The 22,624-nt window shown below is 39.7% G+C and overlaps 1 long non-coding RNA gene across 1 annotated transcript; it reads right to left on the bottom strand.

The window, feature by feature from the left end:
- Positions 1-6,139: 6,139 nt before the first annotated feature.
- On the bottom strand, positions 6,140-7,383 carry LOC124622551. The gene is made up of 3 exons (XR_006980649.1): positions 7,340-7,383; positions 7,179-7,256; positions 6,140-6,906 (listed from the first exon to the last, which is right to left on the bottom strand). It is a non-coding gene; the product is annotated as an uncharacterized LOC124622551 (long non-coding RNA).
- Between the last annotated feature and the right edge of the window lie 15,241 nt (positions 7,384-22,624).

Genomic DNA, 22,624 nt, shown 5'->3' with positions numbered 1-22,624 from the left:
CTCATGGCATAGATATTGTATGAAACTACTTTGCGCATGGATTCTGCGAGTATGAAGATAGAAAATTAGTAAACGTCATTCAAGGGTAGAATTGTATCAGAATAATTCATCGAATATAAAGAGATATTACACAGTCATGACAAAACTCATTCTACCTGGTACACCAAGATATAAGAGATAGACAAATTACTGTTACTGCTGGACTTTAAGAATAATGTAACCATTCAAATTCCAAAGAAAGCAGTTGCTGATCGGTGTGAATATTATTGAACTAGTATATTACTGAACTAGTATTATTAAGTCACGGCTGCAAAGTAAGTACAACAATTATTTACAGAATCATGGAAAATGGTGGAAATTAATCAGTTTGGGTTCCAGGGAAATGCAGGAACATACAGGGCAGTAAATACTGTATCATCAATTTTAGGTTCATACATTTGTATATTTAGAGAAAGCTTTTGGCAATGTTGACTGGAGTATAAATACAGGAATCATACTGTGTTGTAAGGCAGCTGAAGTGAAATACAGGGAGCAGTTGGTTATCTACAACTAATATTGACATCAGACTTTAGTTATAAATGTTGAACGGCATCAAAGGAAAGTAGTAGCTGAGATAGTAGTGAGGAAGTGTTAACCTCTCCCCAATGTTTTTCAATATGTACATCAAGCAAGCTGCACAGGAAACCAAGGAGGTATTCACACAAGACAAGACAAAGAATTAAAAACTTTTTGAGGCCTGCTAACAACACTGTAAAGACAGCAAAGGAAATAGAAGAGCAGTTGAATGGAAAAAGACAGTGATTCGGAAAGAGGTTATAACATTAATATCAACAGTAACAAAATAAGGGTAATGGCATGCAGTCCAATTATATCAAGTAATGCTGAAGAAATTAGATTGGGAGAGTATACATTAGAAGTAGTTAGTGAGTTTTGCTATTTGGACAGGAAAATAATTCATGATTGCAAAAGTAGGGAAGATGCAAAATGCAAACTGGCAATAGAAAGAAAAGCATTTCTGAGAGAGAGAACTTTGTTAATATCCAACATAAACTTAAGTGTTATGAAGTATTTTCTGAAGATATTTGACTGGAGTATAGCCTTGTGTGGAGTGAAATATAGGTGATAAACATTTCAAACAAGGAAAGAACAGAAGCTTTTGAAATGAGTTGCTACAGAAGGATGCTGGGCACTAGGTGAATACAAGTAACTAATGGGGTACTGAATCAAAATGGGGGAAAAAGAAATTTGTGGCACAATTTGACCAAAAGAAGGGATTGGTGTAGAACACATCTGAACCACCAGCCAATCTCCAACTAATGGTGAAAATGACTACAAATTTTAAACAACTGATCCTTGAATGTGGCATCAAATTGCTGCTTTAAGGCATCTCATGTATCACTAGCGGTTTCCTTTTTCATTACCACTGATACACTTCATGGATAGTAGCACTTGCTGTCATACACACTGTATAAATGTTTGCTTAGGAAACAAATAAAACAGTTCCTTGAGCTTTTTGATTTGTGTTTCTGCAGCACCTTCTTTGAATAGCTGGAGCTTCAGTAATGTTTTGTCAATGACATTCAAAACACCTTCATGGTACTTGAATACCTTCCTTTTCCAGCCTCACCAGTCAAATTCTTGGAGTAATGATTTATGTACCTTATAAAGCAATGTACCCATTTCTGCAGACCTTGATCTAAGTGTGCACTATATGATCACAAGTTGCTATCTGAATGCAAATCTGCAGCTGTTAATGTTTCTAATGTCTAAATTCAACTGACAGTGCTCTAAACTCATTTGTCAACACATTAACATCAACTTGCAACTGTATTTTCTAGCATGTTTAAAATTTTTCTTTTTAACACTTAACTGTACTAAATACAGTTTAGAAGAAGATTTGCCAACAACAGTTCACTGAAACTGGAACTGTAACTTGTTAAGCCGAATAGTTTCCGGACTAACAGTAGTTTGCAGTCAGTAGTTTTACACAGAATATTTACTCTCAATCATAAATTGTACCAGAAAAAAACTGAAAATTACACAGAGAGATGCTTTTCTCATCAGTAACTGCTATTGACCTTCCTCATTTAACAATCAAATACAAATATATTTAGGACAGTAACAATTATGAGGTAACTTCTTCATGTGTAATAACACTTTTCTGCAGACAAAAAAGACTTGGATTTATTGTTCACTATTATTTTAGTGCTACAATTTTGTTCGTATGTTTGATTGTATTGATAATTTAATTTTTTAATGGTGTGTGTTGTGTCATGAAGATGTATAGTACCAGTATTCAAAAACTTACAAGTTCAGTTACAATAGTGTGGTAGAAAGAAAGCAAAACACAACATTGGTAAGTTCTAATAGTTTCCTTGGCATGTGAATATTCCCATGACATGGTACTGAATTCTTAAAAAAAATACATATTTTTATATTGTTATTCTGTTGGTAAAATTTGTCAGTATATTATAATTACGGACTAATATCCATAACAATTATTTGCTGCAGAAGTTTTCAACACATTCTGAGTCTGAATATAATAAATTTCTTTAAAACAGAAAGCTTGTAACCACAAATCAGTATATATTTAGAAAGCATCACTCAAGCCAAACCCAGCTCACCTTTTTTTAACGACATCCTATAAACCATCGGTGGAGGACAACAAGCAGATTCCATATTCCTAACTTTCCAGAAAGTGTCCACTGCACACTGTTGACAAAGGGCAGAGCATGTGGACAAGGTTCCTAGACATGTAAGTGGTTTGAAGACTTCTTAGATAATAGATGCCAGAGTGTTGTCATTGACAGTGGGTGTTTATCAGAGACAAGTGTATTGCCATGAGTGTCACACGGAAGAGTGATAGGACCACTGTTACTCTATATTCACATAAATGATCCGACTGTCAGGCTGCACAGCAATTTATTGCCATTACCTGATGATGTCTTGCTGTATGGAAAGTGTTGTCATTGAGTAACTGTAGGTGCAGACAATGTGACCTGGACAGAATTTCTAGGTGGTGTGATGAACTGCAACTTGCTATAAGGGCAGAAAAATGTAGGTTAATACAGGTGACTTGGAAAAGCAATACTGCAACATTCAAATACACCATTAGTAGTGTGCTGCTTGACATAATCACATCACTCAAATATCTAGGCATAACATTGCAAAGTGATATGAAATGGAATGGGCGTACCAGTCTGGCAGCAGGGAAGGCAAATGCTCAGCATTGTTCTATTGGATAAATTTTGGTAAAGTGCAGCTCACCTATAAAGTAGGGAATATGAAAGTATTTGTGAGATTAATAGTATTATATCTTAACAATGTTTCAACATTACGTAGAAAGTATTTGGTGTTATTCTAGTTCTTCTGTTTCTGTCGAAAAAAAAGGATCTTGCATCAAATTTCTTGTGAGAGTTATTTTCATGTTTTTAATGAATAAAATACCAATTTTACAGGGCTATTCAAAAAGACGGAAGAGATTTAAAACTACAATATATAGGAACATTATTCCAACATTACTGGAAAGAGAAATTCACATTTTTATGTATTCAATGTGAGCACCATGTGTTACACGACAAATATTGAAATTGTAGCCCACTGCCTGCCACACACACAAAGCAACTCGTCTCTTGTTATCAAATTCACAGCTTCAACAATGCGACTTTAAGGGTGTCAGACAAAAGGGGATGGGGATAAAAAAGTGGTCTTTTACATAACCTCAGACATAGAAGTCAGATCTGGAGACCTGGGAGGTCACTGGTGATGAAGTTCATCTTCTGCTCCTCTTCTTCCAGTCCAACACCTGGAATAGTGTCATTCAGGTAACATTGAATGTACTTACAAGGGAACCTCCCAATCGCAACCACCTCAGATTTAGTTATAAGTTGGCACAGTGGATAGGCCTTGAAAAACTGAACACACATCAATCGAGTAAACAGGAAGAAGTTGTGTGGAACTATGAAAAAATAAGCAAAATATACAAACTGAGTAGTCCGTGCACAAGATAGGCAACATCAAGGATAATGTAAGCATAGGTGCGCCGTGGTCTCGTGGTTAGCGTGAGCAGCTGCGGAACGAGAGGTTTTTGGTTCAAGTCTTCCCTCGAATGATAAGTTTACTTTCTTTATTTTCGTAAAGTTATGATCTGTCCGTTCGTTCATTGACGTCTCTGTTCACTGTAGTAAGTTTAGTGTCTGTGTTTTGCAACCGCACCGCAAAACAGTGCGATTAGTCGACGAAAGGACGTGCCTCTTCAATGGGGACCGAAAACATTTGATCGCAAGGTCATAGGTCAACCGATTCCTCCACAGGAAAACACATCTGATATATTCTATACGACACTGGTCACGGCATGTGCATCAAATGACAGGAATATGTTGTGGACCCACCTAACTTGTACACTTGGCGAATGGGTAAAAAGATTCTTCTACCTTTCCCGATTTAGGTTTCCTTGTGGATGTGATAATCACTCCCAAAAAGTGATGAAAACATAAGAGTTTGTGACAAACTGAAAACAAATAATTAAACTTTTCGCTCGAGGGAGGACTTGAACCAAGGACCTCTCGTACCGCATCTGCTCACGCTAACCACAGGACCACGATGCTCCTGAGCTCACCCTGTCCTTGTTTTTGCTTATGTTGCGCATGGACTACTAAGTTAGTATATTTTGCTTACTTTTTCTAAGTTCCACACAACTTCTTCCCGTTTTCTCGATTGATCTGTGTTCAGTTTTTCAAGGTCTATCCACTGTGCCAACTTAGAATTAAATCTGAGGGGGGTATGATGGGGAGGTTCCCTTGTTAGATAAATGAGCCGGGGTACCATCTTGCATGAAGATGAAGTCATTTGAATCACCTTCATGTTGAGGATATAAACAGTTTTGAAGCAAGTATAGTTCTAGAATTCAAAATTTAAACTGTTGTATGTCCAGAAACGTTGGAATTATGGTGCTACCGTTTGTAATTAGGAAGATATAAGTGTCTGAAATCAGTTTCTTGATTTTGAATAGCCCTGTATTTTAATCAGCTGATGATGATTTAACACCCATGATTGTTCCCACTGCCAATTAGCAAATGGTTCAAATGGCTCTGAGCACTATGGGACTTAACTTCTGAGGTCATCAGTCCCCTAGAACTTAGAACTACCTAAACCTAACTAACCTAAGGATATCACACACATCCATGCCCGAGGCAGGATTCAAACCTGCAACCGTAGCGACTGCGCGGTTCAAGACTGTAGCGCCTAGAACCGCTTGGCCACCCCGGCCGGCGCCAATTAACACTTAACATAGAAGTTACCTGGTAATACCGATGAAATAATGTCTCCACTCCTTGTAACAGTGGCCACGAAATGTGACTTGGAACAGCATATATTAATGTGATAAAATGAACGACATTCAAATATTTAATACTACTAAAGCTATGGGGCTTTCAACCCACAGTAGGAATGCTTAGTAACGTACTGCACTTAACTCTGCAACCATGACGTTGCATATGCATGTTGCCTAATGCAGGGGCATTAGAGCAGAGAGATGATTTGTCAGTAGAAACCCAATACAGCGTCTTACCATGTTCAACAGCAGCAAAACAAACACACAAAAACGCGCACACACACACACACACACACACACACACACACACACACACACACACACACAGTCTATCAGCAATTATTTCTCATGTATTTTCTTAAATGCTATACTCTTTTTTGTGCAAAACAATGCCATAAGACAGGATGGACAGCCATAAAGAAATAATGAGAGGGAGTAAGGATTACATGTTTGACTGACAAGGGCTTACCTCGACTGATGCAACCGAAAAGCGACTTTCATGCGGGCAATTGCAGGACTCAAACCTGTAAAGAACCAACAAGCTAAAAGTGTGCTCCAAGACAGAACTCAGTGTAATTCTCAAGGAAACTTAGGGCCAATGAGAGCCTGTCTCATACTGATTGTGCTTGAGTAAATGATTGCACAAATGCTTCTGCTGTCTCCCCAAGACAGCTCTTAGATACAAAGTACACTTAATGCGATATTTCATGTCTTAATATTGGATTCTGTGACACCTCCCATCTCCTTGTAAAAATATTATAGACACTGACCTCAGAGACAATAAAATTTTTCTTGTCAGCTCATCAGTAGTGCCAATGGATTATTATGTCCATTTATTTACATTCACTTTACAATTTCATGTGACTACAACTCACAAAGTTAAGGCTGGTATCTTTCTTCATTGTCAACAGAAATATACAACATAACACTCATTTTACATTTTTACCTCTGACCACATCTCACAAAATTATGACTGCTATCATTCTTTATTTTCAACAGTGTTATACATATTTTCACAAAATATGTCAATATTTTACCACTACATTGTATCATTTTGGGCATAATTGTGTGAAATCTGGCTTTGGAGAAAGGGATTCCGTTTTCTTAGTTCTCCTGACCCAACAGTCTATACTTGCTATTCGACACATTTTCTTACCACTACTTCGACACCATTTACAATAAATATATATGCAATACAAGATTATTAATACACATAAAATAGTGGATCCTGAGTATCCCCTGTGGAATACTTGCCCATAGACCATAGGCTTCATTTGTTGATAATTTCCTCTTGCAGTTCATCAGTTATATGCCCAGCAACTTTAAGAGTTGGCCAACTGGACAACTATTTCGTAAAGGTAGTATTACAGGTATTCCTGAGAGTTTCAGCTTCTCACCTTCTATAATACAACAGTCTATTTGAGTTTGGACTCAGTTCCAGAGCTTGCAGAAAAATGTTAATGAATTAAGGATGAGTCCACCTTTTTGTAAGTACACAAATTATTGTTTTAATTCATCACCCAAACGTGGTTCACCACAGTTGTAGCATCCTCAGTGGGTATCTTATTATTTTCCTGAAAATACATACATACAAGTTCTTTTTAGGTTATGGAATATGATGCATCACATTATGCTGTCATTTAAATCATACGTGCACTTTAGATTTTATTTTACATTGAGTGTGTCATGTGCCTGCACAGCAAAATAAGCCACAAGTCTAAATCAGAACACAAGACATCTGCATACATGAGGCATGTTAGAAAACCGTCTACATTAATTTTATCGTCCAATCCTTAATTTGTATATTTTGCTGAAACTAATGGCATATGTTCGTTTCCGTCCTTACCGTTGTCGTGTTTTCCAAGTTCTTAGCTGACAAGTTTATTTTATATATCAAACGCGATTTCGTGTAATTGATCTGGACCTGTGGACACCGAGAACGATTTTGTGAAGCTTTGGTTTGTATATTCATGGATTCTGTTTTGCATTTTGATAGTATTTACTCACGTTTTCTCCTCTTCGTTTGCAAATACTACGTCCTGTTACTTCGCAGTAGCTTGGACACACCCATTTCCCTGCGGCCTGCACAAAGTTATGCGCTTCCGACTGTCGTTTCTCGTTTGATTAATGTATTGTTTCTCTTTGACGCCGCGAACTTTGAAATGTCGTCCTTCAGTACACGCAGCTGGTCTCACAGACCCTTGCAGTTTCTATCTTTCTGAATTTGCATTTAGTTGTATGTTATGGAGGAAAGCGTTATTAAATGAAGTAATGTAATTAAAAATCAGTTCAGTAAATATATTTAAAGGATAAATTTAATATTTTGGTCAAAAATATTTATACAAATGGAGATACATAAAATTTAGCTGTTATCAAAATAATGGATGTAATCAGTCAAATATTTTGTCGATACAGTCTTGGCACACAGTAACAGAATGTTCAAGTCAAATGTATTCCTTGCAGTTCTTACAAATATATCTTGTTTTTCTGTTTTTGCTTCTGCAGTCCACGCACCGTCCTCGTGAAGTCGCAGTTGATTCCACTTCACAAATTTTCTCACTGCGAAGCTCTCCAATTCTTTCAGTTATCTTCCTTGGCAATGTTTATGGCATTACTCTTCGCTGAAGATGATCATGCAGAAGCGCAAATAAAGCTGCCTCAAATACTCTATTCTTCTCAGTTGTTCTTTCTGATTTGAGTTGAAAATAATAGCATTTATCGCAGCTGTCTGTTCATGATGCGATAAAAAACAACCATTGGACGTTTTCTTGTGTTTCTAGCTACATTGTATGTTGCACTCATTCCGTCTACAACGTCAACTCCACCCTTAGTAAGTTTAGAAAGTGATAATTTCTGGTTTTTTATCATTCCCTGTATTTTCGCCAATATTTCCATTGTGGTGCATCGTTGACAGTAGTAATGCCACTTGTGGATTGGCAGGAGAGCCAACCCAGGAAAACTAGAGGAAGCCGAAAGACACGCGTTTTAGCTCACGCAGGCTGGCGTGAGGTCTGGAACAGGACAAGGAATTTAGACTTTAGAAAAAAACGGACGTAGCTGGTGGAATACTTAACTTTAATCCATTAATGGTGAACGTCGGTCTTGCCGTTACATGATTCACAATATTAATAGCAACTGATAATGGCGCCTTGCTAGGTCATAGCAAATGATGTAGCTGAAGACTATGCTAACTATCGTCTCGGCAAACGAGAGCGTATTTTGTCAGTGAACCGTCGCTAGCAAAGTTGACTGTACAACTGGGCGAGTGCTAGGAAGTCTCTCTAGACCTGCTGTGTGGCGGCGCTCGGTCTGCAATCACTGATAGTGGCGACACGCGGGTCCGACGTATACTAACGGACCGCGGCCGATTTAAAGGCTACCACCTAGCAAGTGTGGTGTCTGGCGGTGACACCACACCACTCTATTTCGTTTCGGCACATAAGAGACTAACGTGCAATTTTTCTGAAACCCAAACATAGATTACTTTACTTGTCAGATTTTAGTGTTAATAAATCCCCTTGGGACTTATCTGTTGTTCTTCCTCAGGGTACCAAAAATGGTCGTCTTCTTCGTAATCAATGTGTTTGCAAGCTCGTAGCTTGTAAAATAAATCTCGCAAGTTATGTTGCGGCCTGTATTCAGGATAGGTTGGCAAAGTCTCTGAACAAGTTCAACTGGTCTGTTGTCCTGTCTGTAAGGACCTTCATGCTGTTGCGCAACATATACCTCCATGTTGGATGTGTAAAACATTCTGGCATCCACTACCGCAAAAATCTTTACTCCATACTGGTTTTTGCTTATTTGGCATGTAATGTCGGAATCTGTATCTTCCACGGAATGCTTCTAGTTTTTCATCAGCTGTCACTGAAAAGAGCGACTTGACGTGATCGACAGGCATACTAGAGACACTGCCCAACACATCTGTGCAAAGCTTCATCGGATTTTCACTGTTTCGCGACGTATCGTACCTTACTTTCTGTGGATATACAAAACGACGTTAACATTTTCATGGCCAGAACATTCAACGTTAATCACACATGTGGAAGATTGGTTTGATGCAGCTCTCCACGCGTTCTGTGCGAGCCTCTTCAATTCTACATAACTACTGGAACCCACACCCAGTTTAACCTGCATAACAGTTTTCAAGCCTTGGTCTCCCTCTACAGTTCTTAATCCCCACACTTGCCTCTGTTGCTAATCTGAGAATTATTGATGCCACAGGATGTTTCGTATCACTCCATCCCTTCTTTTAGTGAAACTGTGATACAGATTTCTGTTTTCCCCAACTCGCGTCGGTATGTCCTTATTAGTTATCATATCTAACCATCTAATCGTTACAATTCTTCTGTAGCGCTTCACTGCAAAACTTTTACACTCTTCTTTTGTGAACTGTTTTTTGTCAATGTTTAACTTTAGTACAAAGCTACCCTCCACGCACAGTCCTTCAGAAAGGTCTTATTAACATTTACATTTATATTAAATATTAACATATGCTCTTTTCCAGAATTGATTTTCTTTCTCTAGCCAGTCTACATTTTATATCCTCTCTAGTTAGGCTGGACAGCGTTTTATAGTTTTGTAATCATCCATACATGTTTCAGCACTGTGTGCTATTTTCAGTGGAGTTCTTCTAGTTTTCTTCTGAAAAATTATTCTATGTTATCCTCTTGTGTAGCTTATATGAACTGCTGTCTCAAAAATATTTACATATACTAAGGACGATTACTGGGTGTCAAATATTTTAGATTTGTCTACATGTAGCATATAGTGAAAACACGTTACACAGAGTTGAGACATTATATGTTGTTCACTCAAGCTGTTTAAAATTTAAAATATGACACCACAGCCAAAGAACCAACGGATAGTAGTTTGTATCCCTTGTTTGTTTAGTAGTTAATCTGTTCACTTAATTTTTACATCTTCCTATAGCACGACATTTTGAATGCTACAAGTTTCTTGTCTTGCAGCTACGCTGCTGTTTTTTGTTATCAAAAACATTGTTTCGTTCCAGACCTAGAATTTGAGGAACGTTTTGTGCAATTCTAGCCTGATTTTTGACACCAGCGAATTTCTCCTTCAATTTGATCGCTAAAATGTTGCTATTATGGTTTAACCATTCTTCATTAGTACGTATTTAATTTGTTCATCCTTGACAAGACTGTTGAGTATCCTGAACATATACTATTTTTTCCTACTTTTAGTCGGAAGGGTAATGGCCCAATCGAATAGTGGCGCTGATTCATATTCTCTATGCTCATTCACCTTTCTTTTGAAATCTGTAAAAACCGCCGAGTATGACGAACCAGAGCACTGAATGACTTTTTGTTTCAGATTAATCCAGAACATACGATACCAACTCTTTCGTCAAACAGGTGGTGCTATTTTCCACTGGGAGAGCTTCAGGTTGTTGATTCTGAAAAATAGGAGGGAAACATGACATTGAATGTCTGGTTTTGTCATGGAAGTGAGCTCGAATATAATGATCATCATAAGAATTAGCAAGGATTACAAAAATATCGGTCATGGTAAACCCAACCGAAATGGTAAGCCACTTCGGCGTCAACGTAATTAGCTGTCCGGTGGGAGGGTCAGGCCACAAGTAAACGGATTTAATATTTCAAACACCATTCAAAATTAAATAACAAAGTTCAATAAACATTCATTTTCAAAGGTCATATTACACACTACTTATAATGAAATTATTTAGATCTTGATTGCAGCGGCGCGGCTCCCCCGGTCAGAGGTTTGCGTCCTACCTCAGGCATAGGTGTGTGTGTGTGTGTGTGTGTGTGTGTTGTCCTTAGCTCAAGTTAGATTAAGTAGTGTGTAAGTCTAGGGATCGATGACCTGAGCAGTTTGTTACCATAGGAACTTACCACAAATTTCCAGTTTTCTTGATTGTAAACTTGTCCAAAAGAATACAATATCAAATATAGAACAGGTATCTTTAAATAGGCGTCATCGCAGACAGTCACAGCCTGGCGGATTCAGTGGTCATAATAGATCACCCTGCAGGACCCACAGGCGTGGGTAGAAGGACAGTTACATTGAAATCATTACAACAACTAACGTTTCAAACGTAAACAGTACACCAACAAAAATGTTTGGAAGCAGAAAGCTAAAACATTTTAAAATCTTAAATCATGGCACGGTAGAAAAGGCATGTAAATATTAAAATATTTGGGATATTGGGCTTGGATTGGCATTAACGGCCACAAATACAATCACGTAAAAAATCGCAACAACAAGAAGGAGTTTTTGCGACATAAACGAAAGTTGGTGGGTGTGTTTCTACAGCTTAAAGATGACGTCTATTCAGATTTCGAAGCAGTCGCACAAAGTGCCGCTACTAGTGCCAGTACGAGGAAGCAAATTAGGTTTGATGTAAATACACGCTCAGTCGGTTGTGAGCGTTAGTTACCTTTGAGACAGTACGTGGTGAGCTGATGTTAGTCTAGAATGCCTTAAAGTCGACAGAGACGCTATTGTCAACACATTATCAACACCTCACTGAGTTTGAACGATGTCGTGTTATACGGCTACGAGAACTGGATGTTCCTTCTGCGATACTGCAGAGAGACAGGGCAGGGATGTAGCCACTGTGCATGACTGATAACAGCTGTCGTCACGACAAAGTGGGATCGCAAGAAGACCAGGTTCCGGACGGCACGTAACATCACCAAGAGGGAAGACCATTGTGTTCGGCGTATGGCTGTGTCGCATCGTAACTGCACCTGCAGCAGCACTTTGAGCAACAGTTGGCACCACAGTGACACAACTAACTGTTAGAAATCGGCTACTTCGACAGCAAGCGCCCTGTAGCGTGCACTCCCCTGACCCAAAACCAACATCATTTACGACACCAATGGTGTTAACCGAGAGCTCACTGGAGGGCAGGATGGAGATCTGTTGTGTTTTCTGATGAAAGCTGATTTTGCCTCAGCGCCATTGATGGCCGCGTGTTGGTTGAAAAAAGGCCAGGTGAAGACCTGCACAATCTGTCTATGTGCTAGACAAACTGGACCTAAGCTTTGAGTTATGATCTGGATTGCAATGTCGCAGGAGCATTCTCGTGATTATCCCACGCACCCCGACTCCGAAACTGTACATCAGTCTGGAGATTCGATCTGTTGTGCTGCCATTCATGGAGAGCATTCCAGGAGACATTTTCCAACAGAATAACGTTCGTCCGCATACCACTGTTATAACCCAACATGCTCTACAGAGTGTCGACATTTTGTTATGGCTTACTCGATCACCGGATCCGTCCATTCGACCACGTATTGGACATCATCGAACTACAAATTCAGCGTTTGTTGATACCGTCCCTACATTGACTGGCCAAGTGCAACAGACGTGGAACTCCATCCTACAATCTGAAGCTCTGCACCTGTGCAACACAATGCATTCAACATTCTGGCGGTTACATCGGTTATTAATGCACCAGCATTTCACATTTGCAATGGCTCATCTCGCACTTACATTGACCTGTGATGTTGCAATGTTAATTGCATAAATATGTTACCTAGAGAAATGTTGTATATTAATTATTTTTTGGTGTTGCGAATTTTTTCCGTCAGTGTAATTTAAACCTTGAATTATTTTTTAAATTCAGTCTTTAAGAACATTCCAATATGGTTCCAGAAGACCTCTACTTTAAACAGCACTGATCATAATAAATGCAATTAAAAAAGGTTAACCTAAAAACAAGTACCTTCATGAGGTTTAATACTGACAAGATATTGAGGTCGGTAACGACCAGTTATGCAGTAAAATTTATACAGACTTGGTTAACTACAATTGAACGGAAAATGCCGTATAACAGCCCTTCAGTGGCAACTACTGTTTGTGATTCAAACTGTTTAATGGAACAGGTATTAAACCCACAGCAGAATGCGCTGCAATGATTCCAAAATCTAATTCAGACTTCACAGCAGATTTAAAACTTAACAAACACAAACTTTTCTACTTTATAAAGGTGTTCTAACCAATTTGGCCAATATTAGGAAGTCACATAATTCTCAAGATTACGATAACCGAAGAATAGAACAGCTTTGCTCTCCAAAATGCTCTAAGAGAATATATTCTAACTACTCTCATTAATCACAATGCAACTGGAACAAATGGTTCAAATGGCTCTGAGCACTATGGGACTCAACTGCTTAGGTCATTAGTCCCCTAGAACTTAGAACTAGTTAAACCTAACTAACCTAAGGACATCACAAACATCCATGCCCGAGGCAGGATTCGAACCTGCGACCGTAGCGGTCTCGCGGTTCCAGACTGCAGCGCCTTTAACCGCACGGCCACTTCGGCCGGCACAACTGGAACACAGACGCTAAGAAAGTTCGCCCAACAGCTTGGTGTCAACTCACGTTCAAAAGTTACTTACAAAATACCGGTCACACAAAGGCTGTCCTGCGTATGCATTGCGTTACATTCCCCCTAACTGACAACTTACGACATAATACAGACACCAGCGGAATCAGTTACCATTTAAATTTATAATGTTTCTTATAATGCAAAAGAACAGGTTATACAGTTCTACAGTCAATTTACAAATGAGTCACATGCTGGGAAACCACATAAAACTGCAGCACTTCATTACACGAAGATCAGTTTCCAGTCCTGACAAGTAGCCGTGTCGATTGATATGTGCACATTCCCGGTACAGACAGTTAACATTAAAGTGCATGAAATCCAGAGCAAGGCGTTCCACTGACGAGGACCACACAGTACATCCCAGAACCGTGCAGGTGAGCTGGTATACCATCCCGGGTGGCCAGGCGCCTGAAATCCACTCCCATAGTCACGTCACAAGAAGTGGTCCCGGCTCGTCGCGTTTGCACTCGGTGCTGGTGCTGACTTCCTGGTGCCTGGCTGAACCATCACTCCACGACTGCTTGCGACGTGACTATGGGAGTGGGTTTCAGATGCCTGGCCACCTGGGATAGTATACCAGCTCACCTGCACGGTTCTGGGATGTACTGTGTGGCCCTCGTCAGTGGAACGCCTTGCTCTGGATTTCATGCACTTTGATGAAATTAGACTGAGGTGAACACATGTAGATTTGAACAACAGGATACTGAAAAGGAGAAATACAGTTAAATGTTTTAACCTACAGTTTATAAAAATATCCAAAGCTTTAAAATGTTTTTGTTGTATGTCCCTTCTCTCTCTCCTTCTCTGCTGTTGGTGCCCGTAGCAGAGTCCCATCCATGAAGCAGCCAAGACTCTATGCACTTTGAAGGATGAAAACGGTCAGTGGCGCGCCATTCAACTTAAGAAAAAGTAGCGAAGAAACAATTTTGTTAACAGAGAGGCTCTACCAGTAGCAAATGATCAAATTCATTTGGGAAAACGTTCTTTCATATTCACTATGTGGCAATGGAATTGTATTGATGCTAGTTTTCAAATTTTTGCATTTGTTTTCTTTTCGCAATTTCCGTCGAATTTTTCAAAAATATCATAAACATATATCACGAAATGCTTTAATCGCAAGTCGTTAGTTCAACTGAAAGTGAACAGCAAGTGACTCAACATCGTTTTGCCCTAAAGCATTGTCTTTGAATCAGCTGTTCGTGTCAACCAAGCGGACTGAATTGGCCAAAGCTGCGTCTTCCCCACTCAAAATTCTCTTTTTAATCGCTTGTGGAAGGTTTCATAAAAGGCAACAGGATTAATGGGGCTGTTCTTTAGTTTGTCAAGATAAAGTACAGCCTAGTCTCGCACCAAATAGGCGTAGTTTTATATGGCTTGAACCGCAGCGGAAGTTCTATTGTACCACATCTCAAAATCTGCGGATCTGATAATTTGCGTTAGGGGTACCGATGTCTACCGCCACAAATCACGATCTTAGTTAAAAGTGTTTCTCATATCCTGTATTAACTAAAATGATCAGTTTTGACCTTAAGTAAGTCAGTTTATAGAATAGTTTCTGGGTCCCCATGCCAGTTGTTGAGCAGTTTTGCAGTACATGATACAATAAAAGTACTAAGAAAGTGGAACTTTCATTTTTGTAATTAGTGTATGATATAACAAGTAACTGGCTACCTCTGTACAAACTGTGACAGAACTAGGAGCCACAAGTTTCATTTGAGCTACACGCACTGAAGCATCAAAGAAAATAGTGAAGGCATGCATATTCAAATACAAAGATATGTTAACAGGTAGAATACGGCGCTGCGGTCGGCAACGTCTATATATGATAGCAAGTGTCTGGCGCGATTGTTAGATCGGTTTTGCTGCTACAATGGCAGGTTATCACGATTTAAATGAGTTTCAACGTTGCATTATAGTCAGCACACGAGCGATGGGACACGGCATCTCCGAGGTAGCGATGAAGTGGGGATTTTCCCCTACAACCATTTCACTAGTGTACTTTGAATATCAAGGAATCCGGTAAAACATCAAATCTCCGACATTGTTGCGGCCGGAAAATGATCTTGCAAGAACGGAACCAACGATGACTGAAGAGAATCCTTCAACGTGACAGAAGTGCAGCCCTTCCCCAGACTGCTGCAATTTGAAAGCTGGGCTATCAACAAGTGTCAGCATGGGAACCATTCAATGAAACATCATCGAAATGGGCTTTTGGAGCTGATGACCCACTCGTGTACCCTTGATAACTGCACGACACAAAGCTTTACGCTTCACCTGGGACCGTCAACACCAACATTCGACTGTTGATCGCTGGAAACATGTTGCCTGGTAGGACGAGTCTCGTTACAAATTGTATCGAGCGGATGGACGTGTACGGGTGTGGGGCCAACCTCATGAGTCCATGGACCCTGCATGCAGCAGGGGACTTTCAGGCTCTGTAACAGTGTGGGACGCGTGCAGTTGGAGTGATATGGGACCCCTGATACGTCTAGGTACGAGTCTGACAGGTGACGCTTACGTAAGCATCCTGTCTGATTACCTGCATCCAATTATGTCACTTGTGCGTTCCGACGAACTTGGGTATTTCCAGCAGGACAGTGCAACACCCCACATATCCAGAATTCTTACAGAGTGGCTCCAGGAACACTGTTCTGAGTGTCAACACTTCCGCTGGCCACCAAACTCCCCAGACATGAACATTATTGAGCATATTTGGGATGCCTTGCAACGAGCTGTTTAGAAGAGGTCTCCACCCCCTCGTACTCTTACGGTTTTATGGACAGCCTGCAGGATTCATGGTGTCAGTTGCCTTCGGCACTACATCAGACATTAATCAAGTGCATGCCACATGCCACGTCGTGTCGCCGCACTTCTGCATGCTCGGGAGGGCCCTACACGATATAAGGCTGGTGTAACCAGTTTCTTTAGCTCTTCAGTGTAGTATGAACAAGTGAATGCTCCTTGAGAAAACTAATAGTAATCACAATTATATAATAATATAATTACCTGAAAACCGTTTCAATGACAGATTTTTCACTAATTAAGCCCATAATAGAACCTATTTTTCAAATCAGTATTGCTGTACTATTAGTAATGGCTCAAATGGTTCAAATGGCTCTGAGCACTATGGGAGTTAACTTCTGAGGTCATCAGTCCCCTACAACTTAGAACTACTCAAACCTAACTAACCTAAGGACATCACACACATCCATGACCGAGGCAGGATTCGAACCTGCGACGGTAGCGGTCGCGCGGTTGCAAACTGTAGCGCCTAGAACCGCTCCGCCACCCCGGCTGGCCATTAGTAATCATTTATGTATAACACTCACTAGCTTCCTACTGTAATAGACAGATAGCGAGTGTTACTGCGAACCAGTTGTTGGCTTCTGTGTTGTTCATGCCAAACCCTGTTACATTGCTTGCTAAATTGCGCTGCTGCGTTGTATGTCATCTGCAAAAACAAAATTTCATTATCAAGCAAAGCCCGCATCTCGTGGTCGTGCGGTAGCGTTCTCGCTTCCCACGCCCGGGTTCCCGGGTTCGATTCCCGGCGGGGTCAGGGATTTTCTCTGCCTCGTGATGGCTGGGTGTTGTGTGCTGTCCTTAGGTTAGTTAGGTTTAAGTAGTTCCAAGTTCTAGGGGACTGATGACCATCGATGTTAAGTCCCATAGTGCTCAGAGCCATTTGAACCATTTATCAAGCAAAGTGAACAGCAATAGTTAAATCTCTTCATGAACAGTGCGAGTACAGGCTAAAGCTTTACCTGATTAGACTGGAGACCGTTCCCTTTTATGTAATTGCAGTTCACTTATAACTATAGAACCTTTGTTCGAATCCTGCTTGTTATGCTGTTGCTTCCTTTCAGTAGTTTCGAGAAACAAAAGTAATGGGAGACTTTAACTACTACACACAGTGACGGTCAAATACTAAGTCCTTTCACAGGAGTAACAAAATCGGTATGTGGCTGATTTATTTTTTGATTAATTTTACTGGATTTTTGTAACAAACAATACAGCCATTACAGTTCCTAATTTAGTGAGAACCGGTAGCGTTATAAGGTCATATCTTCAGAGAAACAATCTTTGTACCGCTATACACTGTCACAGATGTTGTGTGGACCATCTGTTTAGTCTTAACTCTTTGAAGGGCAGGCAAATCTGTAACTAACCAGTAACCACATACGTAGACGGTTTCAATGGGCGATGGTCACTGTGGCTAACCACATAATATTTTCTCCCTTTACCACTCAGGGGCCAGTAATATCTCTGCCAAACAGCTAATTGTTGCCTAAAATGTCGCTAGATGGCAGTGCAGGTCTTCTGCGAGAATTTTTGCCGCGTATTCAGAACAATAGTTGATACTTCTTCATTGTTAGCACTGTTCTTGGTAGCGGGGTGCAGTATTGTCTGTAGCTCTTCTTTATACGACTATTTTTGGTAAGTAATTGCTCATATTTGTGTGTTGAACACGTATAAGTCTTCGTGTAATGTAACTTTAAATTGTAATAGAATTTTCCATGTTTTACTGACAAATTTCTGTGTGGTTAGTGCTGCTAACCACCGCCCTTATGCTCCACCCAGTATATTTTCTTCGTCTCCATCGAATATGTCTAGCCAAGAAAGAATAACTGAGGACGAATGTTACCGAATTTTATTTGAAGAAATACCTTCTAGTGACAGCAGTGTTGACAGTGATGGCCCTGATGGAAATGATCCCACATTCACGACTAGCTGTGCAAGTTCTAGTCTTGTGTGCAGTCGTGTGGTTCTAAATTTAACCAGTGATCTTCATGGAATCATATTATTTTCATGGACAATTATTTTACATCATATGATCTGTTCGAGGACCTAAAATCCAATGGTCTGTACACTTGTGGAACAATAAATCCCAGAAGGAAAAACATACCAAAACTCAAGGAGGAGAAGGAACTGAATTAGAGGGGAATTCGATTACAAAATAAGCAATGATGGCATAGTAATGTATAGATGGAAAGATAACAGGGCAGTCAACTTGATTTCAACATGTCATTCACCATCAGATGTGTCCATAGTAACTCGAAAAATGAAAGATGTAACAATAACCAATATTACTTGTCGAATTATATTGAAAGACTACAATTCCAGTATCAACTATGTGGATAATTTTGATCGACTAAAGTCAGACTATGCTATTGACAGAAAAAGCAAGAAATGGTGGATGAGATTGTTTTTCACCTTTTAGACTGCAGTGTGACAAATGCGTTCATTATGCACAAAGAAATCGAAATGGAGCAGTTCTCCAGTAAAGACTTCCATCGAGAGGTGTACAAAATCTTGTTGGCTACAAAAATAGCTTCAGTGGCAGCTAATTTTGCTTCTGTATCCCAAAGTAGTACAGCAACTCAGATCAAATCACACAAACTATATGTAGACGAAAGTATTCGCCATGAAAGCAGTAAACATCAGTCAACCTGTTCACTCATCATCTAGAAGATGTGCAGTTTGCAGTTCTAAGAAAAATTCAGTGCGAACAGTGTGGATGAGTTCAGTATGCAAAGTACCTTTGTGTCTGACAGCAGGCAAGAACTGTTTCAAGAGATACCACGAAAATAACAACTAGTTGTTTCAAAGTTCAACCACCAAATATCGAATTTGTATACTGTAATGGGGTGATGGTTACCTGTAGTGACTACATTTAATGTTGATATTTTGTTGTTTGAGTGAATTTTTACAAACTCAATGTATAAAACATGTCAAGACAATAAAACAAATCTGTTACAAGTAAAAGAAATTTGAAATTTGCAAATAAATTTTCTTGCCCCACTAGGGTAAGTTTTAGTGGTGTTTACCTGCCCCTCAAAGAGTTAAGCTTGCTGAGAATGGCCTAAAAAGTCGAAAGCCAGTTCACAATTAAATGTAAAATAAATGGTATTGTGGAGTGTCAGTACCGAGTAGTTAAGTTTTTAAGTAGTTTCATATCAGTTGGTGTACGGAAATGCCGTGACTATTGTTTTAATGAATCGAAGAGTAGTTAACGGTGAATTGTAGGCAAAAATTAGTTTTCCATAAAGAAACAATGTCACATTATTTTTCATCATCATATTACCACAGCACGTCAAATTAATGTCTCATTGCCTGTATTCGCTCGACTTATCGCCTAGTGACTTCTCTTTGCTTTCTTATTTCAAACAAAAAACATTAGGACGAGTTTCATCTCCTGAGAAAACCATGAGTCTGAATGGGAAAAAATTTCAGAATCGGTTCGTTCACGTGCGAAAGTTTAGTGGTTTATAAAGGTGAATATTCTAAGAAACAAAAAACGATTTGTACTAAAACAATTTTGCTTTTATTGTTTTCGTAAAAAATGTAAAAACAGCGGTCCTCTTATGAAGCAAGCGGTTCACTGATAGCAGTATCCTTTATTTGCTCTCAGTGTAGTATTGTCACATAGGTTGCTGTTCGTGAACTATATTCTCCTGCTCCCTCAACACCCTGTTTATTTAATGAAATTTCTTTCGCTGCAAGCAGCCCTGAATCTACGATATTATTTCCGAACCCCCCTTCCCCTGCCCCCCCCCTCCACACACACACACTCGAATGTTTCAGATAGGACGACAAAAATTTTTAACAATCGATATTTCACAAATATGTTCATTTCGTAGCACACATCTTTCTGAAGGGGTTGATACATGAAACACACGTGTTCGAGGAAATGTAAGATAGGTTATTTGGTCTAAAGTGTGCCAAAGTGCAGTGCCACACCTTTTCATACACCTATCTTCTATCGCACGCCACTGTACTTCGCTCTGCGGAATTCAAACATATATATTTTGTAATGGAAGCCATCATACCTATATTAAGAACAGTGGAAATTAAAATGTCCTGTGGTGCCCCTCCGCTCCTAGCTGGCTGGTTTGCCATCCTGCCCCCTTTTAAAAAAAAACTCACAATTAATGCGGGATGGGATTATTTGTGACTGGGAATACGAAATCTTCAGAAAATTTGCACTCTTAATTGCCTGTTAGCTAATAACTTTCTCCTTTGTGTGACATAGCATTAAATATAGGAAACATAGAGGCAATAAAGACAAGAATAAGCAATACAGTACACATTTCTTCAATCCATGAGTCCCAGTATTTATTTCTCGTGCTTTCCTACCTGGCAAAGAATCTATTGCCTCACCAAAGTCGTCATACGTTTTGCTACACGAAAAATGAAAATGTCGCTGTCTAATAATGAAAAAGCTGTTAACACGAATGGTACACACGACAGGTGTTTCTCAGTTTGATTACGTCTATTTTGTCACTGTGTGCTAGATAAAACGGAACAGACCTTTCTAATATTGTAGCAGTTGTAACACATGCCAAGTAAGTTAGACTGTTTTGGCACAAATGGTCATTTTTATACATCTGATTTACATAAATAACACGACAGAATATAATTCACGAAGTATCAATATGCCTATTACAATCAAAAAGTCTAACATTAGGAAATAGTTTCACATTTCGTTCGTACGCTCCAGTTTCCCAAGCGTGAGATCGGAAATTAGTAGTAGTATGAAATTTTTAAACAAATTTGGAATCGTCGTATTCTTCCATATAATTTATGTGATATCCCCGTTTCTTTTCCTTCCTCGTTCTGGTAAACAATCTTGTCATCACTAATTCTGTAACTATTCCTGCTATTGTTAAAACTTATTCTCCGGTTAACTTCACTATCCTTACCAGAATCACCGGTTCAGGCATCCCGCATTAATTCTCTGGTTAGGCGTTATTATGTGTTCGTTCAACGCGTTTACCGCGCTATTCCGAAAATAAAAACTTTAGCAGCTGCTAACTGGGGACCTTACAATTGTCCCTTAGTAGTGTACCGATCTGGCAAAAATTTTCTGTCAAAATTTCATATTCCTGGATTTCCTGTTATTCGTCTCAGTCGTTTCTTTTCTATACTGCTAGTCCAAATCTATGGATTTCGCTAAAAATTATAACGACGCCGATTATTCGCACACCCAGCCAACCATATAAACAGCGATTGGCATCCACCAGTTCAGGTTTATTCAGCGCAGCTCGCATAGCCACGCGGGTTTTGTGTGCAGAAAAGGTTTTTATTTCGTAATGTGGCAGGGTTCCCCTGTAAGAGACATCACGTACACTAAGCACTTATTGTTGAGAAATAAAATTAGAATGTGTTCAAAAATGTTCAAAATATCCAACAGGGATGCGTTTCAGAATAATATGAATAATAGATAGACTAACGTACGCTGGATGCTAGACGCTTTGTGAAACAACATTTCCCGGGTCCGGGCCTGGCCACGAGTTCCAAACCTCCTACAATAATCATATTAACACGATGTACAAACGTTGCTGTTCGGAGGTATGTTTATACCACTGTTTTCTTGCGGTCGCTTTTACATTGCCAAATCGAGTTTCTGACCTGTGTAAGGCTCTCAACTGTCAGCTTGGAGAAAACGAGCGGAAATTCCGCCGCTGTCTCGTAGAACCTTTGTAGTTCTGCCTTAACACCTCAGTCTCCTTGGTTATTTTCTGCAACATAATTCTCAAAACCAATCGAAGCAAAATATTTTCGAGTCTCTTCAGTATACTACAGTCATCGTTATGTCTTGTGCCTATTCAGTGTCCTTGAAATGTGTGCCAGAAGTTCTGTGTTGCTTCTCTGCATGACTCAGCTTCCTAGCTACTGCCAGTTGGACACACACACACACACACACACACACACACACACACACACATGGGAAAAGAGAGAGAGAGAGAGAGAGAGAGAGAGACAGAGAGAACAAAGACACTGTTCACACACGGAGAGAGAGAGCGAGAGAGAGAGAGAGAGAGAGAGACTTTAGAACAAAGACGCTGAACAACAGACACTGGAAGGACAATTTGTGATGAGTCGATATCTCAGGCCAGACGCTAAGGC

The sequence above is a fragment of the Schistocerca americana genome, chromosome 7 (genome assembly GCF_021461395.2).
Source record: "Schistocerca americana isolate TAMUIC-IGC-003095 chromosome 7, iqSchAmer2.1, whole genome shotgun sequence".
NCBI classification, from domain to species: domain Eukaryota; kingdom Metazoa; phylum Arthropoda; class Insecta; order Orthoptera; family Acrididae; genus Schistocerca; species Schistocerca americana.
This window is presented reverse-complemented; position numbering and strand designations above follow the sequence as displayed.